Raw genomic sequence first — 8,236 nt, 5'->3', positions numbered from 1 at the left:
ATCACGGCATAATTCCGTTCGCTTGACGTTAATTTTCGGGAAAAATAAGCCACTGGGAATTCAACATCTGACTGCGGGTCCTTCTGTAGCAGAACAGATCCAACGGCGAAATTCGACGCATCTGCTTCCACAATGAATGGTCTACTCTCGTCGGGATGATGTAGGATGGGAGAGGTGCTGAAGGCTTCCTTAAGACGTTCAAACGCATTAGTAGCTTCCTCATTCCACACAAACAACGTCTTACTGCTGGTTAAACTGGTTAAAGGTGCTGTGAGATTCGAGAAACCTGGTATAAAGCGCCTATAGAAATTGGCGAATCCAAGGAATCGCTGAAGGGCCTTCACATCATTAGGTTGTTGCCATTCTTGAATTGCCCGTAACTTAGTTGGTCCATCTGTATGCCAGAACGGCAAATCACGTACCCAAGAAACTCAATCTTGTCTTGATTGAAGAGACATTTCTCAGCCTTGGCGTATAAGTGGTTCTGACGTAAACGGCTGAGAACTTCTTTGACATGTAAAATGTGTTCCTTCTTATCTCTTGAAAAAATCAGTATATCATCTAGATATACCCACACAGATATTCCGAATAAATCCGAAAATACGTCATCCATCAAACGCTGGAAAACGGCTGGTGCATTGCATAGTCCGAAAGGCATTACACGATATTCATAATGCCCCAAGGGTGTCTTAAAAGCTGTTTTCCACTCATCACCAGTCTTAATTCGTACCAGATGATATGCCCCTCTTAAATCCAACTTAGAAAATATACAGGCAGAGTGCAAGGATTCCAGGATATCACGTATTAGAGGCAACGGATATCTGTCCTTCCGAGTAAGATCATTTAACTGCCGATAATCCACACAGGAACGTAAAGTGCCCTCCTTTTTCTTGACGAAAAACAGCGGAAATCCTGCAGGAGACTTGGAAGGGGTGATATACCCTTTCTGAAGACAGTCGTTTAGATATTCTTGTAAGGCTGTTCTTTCTTGTGGGGATAAGGAGTACAATCGTCCATGTGGAATCACAGAATCTGGCAACAGATCTATGGCACAATCAAAACTTCTATGAGGAGGCAGAGGAATGTCCCCTGGTTCCGAAAACACAGAAGAGTAGTCTGCATATTCAGATGGTACGGTAGCTATCTGGCATACATAAGATATTCCATTCACCTCTGTCTGTGTGGCAGTTGTGGATATCCGAACAGATAACCCTGAGGAGGAACAATCCAGTAAACAACGATCTGAATTAAATGTCAATGTACGGGTTGCCCAATTAATTTTAGGGTTGTGATACAACAACCAGGGTAAACCCAACACGATCGGATAAGATGGTGACTTAATCACATCCAAAGATATCTTTTCCTGATGTTCATTGATCCACAACTGCAGAACTCCGGTGTGATGTTGAATGGGACCAAAAGACAAAGGTGTACCATCAATGACCTCAATCGGTGTAACTTGATTTTTCTTAAGTAGAGGTATCTGGTTCTTCTTGACGAACTCAACATCGATATAATTGCCAGATGCTCCACAATCTAGAAGACCCATGATTACAGTTGACTTGTCCTGCCAGAGTACTTTAATTCTGTGTACCAAAAGGGCTGCGGGTGACATGGGCCGTAAGAAACCATCGGTATCCTGAAGGACTGGTTTAAACGGTGGGCATGTCATTGCCTTCCTTATACATGACAGGCCTATTAGTTTTCCGACTTCCTGAGTGGTCGTAACTGACAAGTACCCAAATAGTGCCCGGCTGCACCACAATATAGGCATAAGTTCAAGTCCCTTCTTCGTTTCCTCTCCAACGCGGACAAAGGTCCTCTGAGTGCCCCCAATTGCATGGGTTCCGGACCCGTTTCTGATGTACTTGAAGCACCAGCAGGTAATGGAAAAGACCTGGAGTACGTCCTCTCCAACCGACGTCTTTCTCCCTTCCGTTCAGCCAAACGGTGATCGATTCGAAGAACCTGTTCCTGAAGTACCTGTAAAGTATCCGGTTCTGGTATATGAAGTAGCTCATCCTTGTACTCCTCTCTCAGGCCTCGCCGAAAAAGCGTCTTTTGTGTAACTTCTGGCCATTGAGAATCCGCCGCCAATTGACGGAACCGACCGATGTATGTGATCAGATCACTTGAACCCTGCTTTAGATCCATCAATTGATTTTGTGCAGTTGTGGCCAAGTTAGGTGACTGGAACACTTCCAGGAACGCTTTCTCAAAGGCGGCAAAATCACTCAGAGTTAGACTGTTTGAGGACACCAAAGGAGCTGCCCATGCAAGCGCATTTCCGGTTAGATTCCCTAGAATATACCCAATCTTCGCCTTCTCGTCGGTGAAACTGGAAGCCCGGAACAAAAAATGAATCCTGCATTGATTACAAAATTCGGCCACTCTTCTAGAATCCCCATCAAACTTCATGGGTGTCGTCTGTGCCATGGCAGAATCAACCTGAGTTGTGGTGCTAGTCCTATGCACCACCATCTGACGTAGGGTCTCATTTTCTAGTCGAAGCGCTGTCATTTCAGCCCTTAAAGATCTGATTTCGTCTCTAAGATCAGAGGATTCCTCCATCTCTGGGTCCGAATCGGAGGTTAGGCGTCTCAATCTGTCAAGATGTGCGTCCCGAGGACGCTGCGTACCTGTGTTTCCTGAAGGCTTGCGTGCCGGGGTTGCCAGGACATTGATTGTAGAACGAAAGAGGACAGGGTAACGCCAAGAACCGGCCCAGGTCCCGTCCTGATTTGCAGGATTGAAAATGGGTCCGATTCCTGACGCCACGGATGGGCACTTCCCTGGATTTACGTGGCGCCAGAACAGTGCGAGCACTGAACAGGGAAGGTCGGTAGATGTTAACAGCAAGCTTGAGTGCGTTGCTTGTGATTCTGCAGAGACCCTCTCGAAGATGGTGGAAGAAGGCAGCCGAGACTGTAGTATGGCAGCAACTGCAAGCAGCAGAAAAGGCAGAGTAAAGGCACCGTAGAGGCACTGGTACCCAAGCACAAAGCAGAGGAGAATTCAGGCAAGGGAAGGTGGGCAGGCAGGAGAGGGGTAAGGTGGCAAGAAGGGAAAAGGAAGGGACAAGAGGCTCCAGACCAGGACCAGACTAAGCCCAACCCAGGGAGGCCAGACCCCCAACCAAGGAACCAGACCAACAGGACAGGGGAAGGCAGGGCAAACAGGAAGGGAACAAGGAAGGCAAGCGGAGTAACCGAGTATGGACAAGGTAATCCAGTAGCGAGCGGGAGGTCAGGACCAAACCGTGTTGAGACGCGGCGAGTACAAGACCAGGAAGCTCTTTTATAGAGACTCGGCATGGAAGCGAGGCTTGACCCGCAATCCGAGTCGGCGCATGCGCGGAATCAAGGTATTCATGGAAACGAGGCTTGAACCACAAGCCCGTTCCCTGCCGCTTCCGCGTATGAACGCATGCACCCCGACTCGCCCGGAGCGGGCACGCACTCCAAATGAGCGATGACCTCGGAGAATACACCTTCGGCCAAGACGATACCGCGGGTACAGCCGCCAGGCATCTCCCCGCCCACGAGGATACGGACGTTCCTGTTCCCGGGTGAGTGTCCTAACACCACATCTAACTAATGCATGACAAGAAGCAGGAATGAGCAGCCAATTGTAAAGCCGTTGCCCCTCCTTACCATCGCTCCATCGCTCGGGGTGTGATCACCCCGGGCCAGCAGCTCCAGAAACCCACTTTGCTGGTGGGAAACAGCTGTGCTCCCCCTCCCCCCACAAGGGGGGGCGCCCTCAACCACCACCGCTATGCCGGTGAAGCTGGGAGTGTCTGGGCACCAGCCAACCTCAACAGGTGGCCCCTGGCCAGCAGGGAGCCACCGGAGCAAACACTGCTGTGGCAGAATGGCCCCCTGCCCAGTAGGGGCCAGTCGACGTCACAGGCATCAGGAACACCCTCACCCCAGGATATGCCACAGAGGGGGGCAAAGAAGATCAGGAGCCTCTGCCAGAGGCAGGAACCTAAAGAACTGTTGTGGCTCGAGGGAGGCAAGCTTTTATGCCGGGAGGGGGGAGGAAGACAGGGAGTGGCTAAGGAAAATAGAAAAGGGGTTCCTGTGGGAGGTAGGCCACCTCATATTTGAGTACAGGGACGAGGAAGAATGGGCAAGGAGGTCATGTATCATTTTCTAAAATCAGCACTTAGCATTTTTGTGAATTTCCAACATTTACTGTGCCCCTTGAATGTATGTGCTTTCACTGAGCTTCTCTACTACGCACAACAGAGGATGTTATACCAGCAGAAGGGCATATTTCATTGAATCAGCAAGTAAAAAATCAGCAAATACAAAAGCTCTGTTTTTCAGGAATGGCTTTGATATCTGACAAGGGACTTACTTCACGGCCGAGGGTAGTAGCTGCTACACATTCCCCAGACTCCTGAGTTTGCAGACAATTTACAAACTATTTTTCTGCCCTTGAAAGCACTGGGTCAGATGTCACAGAGTAGACCCAAAGACAGCCCTCTTTGGTGGCCTCAGTAAAGACAGGACACCAGTAGTTCTGTAGACGGTGTTTATCAAGACACCTCAAGAACTGATCAACTGGGTAGATAATGACCATGGTTGAGGAAGGGCTGTACTCACATTAACTGCTGTCAATACATAAACAGTTGACTCATTGTAGGCAGAGTGGGCATTGGCCTGCACAGAGTCAATCTCCCAGAGCACACAGGAGGCTTCCTTCAGCCTTGGTATTTCGCTCTGGGAGTCGTGTCCTCCCTTGTTGGGCTCCTGGTCATAGGAGCTCCCTGGATGCAGGAGGAGCTCTGGGCTGTGTGTGCACAACGCTGGCTGGCGAGATCTGCCGTCTCGCACATTCCTCCCTGCTTCTCACTCACTCGTGTTCTCGCAAGATCGCCTTCCCGCGATCTCGCGATGAGAAGTCCCCACACTGTCCTTCTTTCTGTTGTTCCCAAACCTTGTTCCTTCGATCATCCTCTTCCGTTTCACACAATTGCAAAAAATGAATTCCAAACTCCACCACGGTCCACACAGCTCCTATACAACAGACAATTCCGATCTGCCTGGTACACTCCTGTTCTTAAAAACTCATAAATGTAAAGTGGAAGGAATCTGGGCTTTTTTAAAGTGCCTGCACCCCTCCCAAAACACTCTGGATCTTGCCAGGAGATTCAGTTGGGCGAGACAGCCATGCCACCATACCCAGCTGTGGTTTGGGTGCTGTTTTCACAACAGGTTCTCTGAATCCTGCCCATGAGAGTGTACATGGATCAGGTGGGGCGGGGGAGAGGGTGGCAGGGGGAAGGGGTATAGGGGTTCGGGAGTTTGCCCAGCCTTAGTCCCCAGGAAGGATCTATTTTCCAATTTTCCAGGTGAAACATATTTACAAGTTTAATTTAACAGCTACGTTTTTTATGACTTTTTCACATTTTTAGTTGCAAACCTGGACACCAAGTCAGCTAAAGTTTTTGAGTGAATTAACTTGTTCTTGTCATTTCAGTACCGAACTTCAATGGTACTGAAGCATTAACGTTGCATCTACAAATGCTATGTTGTTTTGTGTTGTCAGGTATTGGTGCTGCGCCTGTCTCCACCGTTGTGGCCTAGCTTACGGGGCCTCGCCTAGTCCGTTTATTGCGCGTGCTCTGTTTAAAGGAAGGGTAAGATATCCCTACTTTTGTTATGCAGATGCCTGAATGTGTAGTAGGAGAGGCCAGCCGGGCGCGCAAAGGAGACTGCGTCTACCAATATTTCTTCAGAGAAACAACTGGGGTGATTTACGTTCCGATTTAGCTTGGGATTAGTTGAAAGCTGTGTTCTCTATTAGTAACCTAACATATCTAGGACGTTCACCTCCCCTGCACCGACTAGAGTTTTGCTCACTAACTCTTCAAGGCTGAATTACCCGTGTAAACAGCTTTTTTTGTCATCAAAAGAATCCTTCCAGACCACAGTCAAAGGAATCTCAAATATTTTTATTAAAACAATCTTCTGGAAAAGCCTGCTGATTAAACTGTAGTCGGTGGTCTTGGGTAGCGAGTATTTAGTCTAGTATAAAGGAAGGAACGCTAAACTTTCTCCCACTCTCGGAAATGTCCCCACAACTTGCCTTTCTTCTAATTTATCTCAACCCCACTAGCGGCTGACTAATACGCTTTTGCACCCAGCAGCCCAGGCCCCAGACACAAGGCTATCACATTACAAATCTGGCATTTCAAACCCCGAGTCTTAAACATTTCAATGCCCAATGACCAACGTGTGACACAGCTGGCGTGACGAGAGCGGAGCAGATTTAGGGAAAACAGCCCCTAATAAACATTTTTTACTTTGTGGCTGCGCCTGCACAAGTTAAAAAAAAAGCACGTGCCACAATCAAAAACGAAAATCTACTTGCTCACCACGTATACTGATGAATATAACGCGCAACTGCTAGTTCCGTTCTATCATCATCACGGAAGAAAATGGCTTCCGCCAACGCCGCCTGGCATTTGTCAGCGAGCCAGTTTCAAGGCAAATGGGATTACAGGACATTAGCGCTCGGGTATAATTCCGCGAGCTAATGGGACTAATGCTGCCATCTAGACGCACGTGTGAAGCCCAGAGGTGACCGCCCCCTGGAGGTCCGGTTTGACCTTTGAACTGCAGTGAAACACCAACACAAATCCTTGACTGTCAATCGCATTGAAGGTGGCCTAATGGGCAGTTTTAAAATGTGGATTTTGAATATGCTCTTTTAAAGGGCACCCCTACTCCACTCACCGACGGTTCAAGTCTAGTGAATAAACAGCCAAGCCAAAGTTCATGTCCAGCCTGTATATTTGTTTAGGACCACATTTAGAGTGGATAAACGGGATACAAATTCGACAACTTTAGGTCAGCGCGTTTTGCCGCGTTCCCTTAATTTAGGGTGGTATTTTGTAATATTGTCAGTAAATGAATATCTGTCTATGTATGTGCATTTTTACAGAAAAAGAACACATCAATAAAAGGTGCCAGATAATTCAGCAAATCCATCCTGCATACCTGCTCAAGATTCACAAAAGACCCACAGGCCAAAAGATGTCTCTGTGTCTCCATTATTTCTTAGTTGCCAACATGACCAATTCCAATCTGTTGGTGCTTGTGCAGTCCTGTTTTTTCTCTTTCCATTCTGGGACTTGTAGTCCGATTTTCATAATGGGAAAAGTGGAACTACAAATCTCAGAATGCAAGGAAAAATATCAGGACTGGATAAGCACCTACAGAATGGAATGGATCATGTCAGCAACTATGTATTTTTAACGCATCACCCTTAGCAGGGCCTACTGTGACTCTGTGCGTACATTTCAATAACATGCATTGCAACCGCGTTTTGTATAGCTTTCTAAAAGGCTCGACTTCTCCTTATAGCTGCCACGTTTCCCAGTTTCATGTGTGACCCCTCAATCCAGTCCAGGTTTTTCTCCCCACTCCATGCCTGGTCTTCTAGACCCATCCTTACAATGGGAAATAAGAAACTACAAGTTCCAGCATGCACTTGGAAAAAAAAAACAGGACTGGCCCGAAGTGTCACGCATGGAACTGGGAAAACTTGGCAGCTATGGGAACATGTACATATTTTTTTATGTGAACATTTGCAGCCAAAAAAAGGAAGTCAGTGCAATTAATTTACATCACTGTAAGAATTGCTTGGGCCAGCAGGCAAACTGGAATATGGTGCTCTTGTGCTGCTTCTCTCCTCCATTTGGCACAACTGGCAGGTTCCCCTTTCATAATTATCCCTCTAGCCCAGTGGTCTTCAAACTTTTTTGGCCAGGGCCCCCCTGAGCAAAATTTGGGCAGGTCGGGACCCCCCAGAAATGCCAAATGGACAGTATATATTGCGCGCCGTCACCTGCTCCCATCAAAGTCGCTGGGCTCCCTCATCCCACTCCTACCCAGTCGCTGGTCTCTCCCCACCCCATCACACACCCAGGGCTCTCCCCACTCTGCTCCCATCACTATCCCATGGTTCCCGCCCATTGTGCTCCCACCATAGTCCCTCGGTTCCCCCATCCCGTTCCCAACACAGTCTGAGGGCCAGTGGCGGCTGGTGAATCTTTTTTAAGTGGAGGGGCATTAAGGGGAGGTTCGGGGGGGTTTCCCCCTGTGAATTTATTTTTAAATAATAGGTTAAAATGTTGCATTGTAGAGCATACTTTTAACACAAAATGGGTAAATAGCCAAACAGTTTGCAATTGTTGCTGGGAGTCCAGGGGGCAGGCATT

The sequence above is a fragment of the Ambystoma mexicanum genome, chromosome 4q, assembly GCF_040938575.1.
Source record: "Ambystoma mexicanum isolate Mex_15411 chromosome 4q, UKY_AmexF1_1, whole genome shotgun sequence".
Lineage (NCBI taxonomy): Eukaryota > Metazoa > Chordata > Amphibia > Caudata > Ambystomatidae > Ambystoma > Ambystoma mexicanum.
Note: the sequence above shows the minus strand (reverse complement) of the source record.